Source organism: Acyrthosiphon pisum, chromosome A1 (genome assembly GCF_005508785.2).
Source record: "Acyrthosiphon pisum isolate AL4f chromosome A1, pea_aphid_22Mar2018_4r6ur, whole genome shotgun sequence".
Classification (NCBI taxonomy): Eukaryota; Metazoa; Arthropoda; class Insecta; order Hemiptera; family Aphididae; genus Acyrthosiphon; species Acyrthosiphon pisum.
In genome coordinates, this window is record NC_042494.1 from 4,026,557 (window position 1) to 4,027,135 (window position 579).

Consider the following 579-nt stretch of genomic DNA (forward strand, 5'->3'; position numbering starts at 1 on the left):
TCACAATGCTGTAAAAAATTTTTAGACACCAAAAGTTACTCTATTATATTATTTCTGCTTAAATCACACAACACCATAGAACACGTTCTTGCATAATAATATAATATCATCCGTAATATCGGGTTCATTCGACGTGCATTGTGAATTTTCTTGCAACGTTTAAACATTATTACCATTGCTGATTATAAAACAAAAATTGTAATAATTACTCAATATATGTTTTTGACTTATTCGTAAGCACCTATACAGCTATACGTATTGTGCTACATGACTACAGCCTATATTGATTTATTTACAGAATAAACTGAATAGATAATCTGTACTATTATTTTATAAATACGTCTAGTTTATTGCTTTGTCCATTATTTATCACTTATCGTTTTGAGTTCATAGATGGTAAATACTGTGTTATTATTTCTTCTTTTCTTTTCTTTTTTGATCACCCCTTACTTGTGGGCGTGAATTAGTACCAGCTAGTTCAATATAATATATTTATGTACCTATATAAATAATTATAAAGATAATATAATAGAATTATCAGCATAGGTAATAATTATGAATACCTACCTATAGATGGAG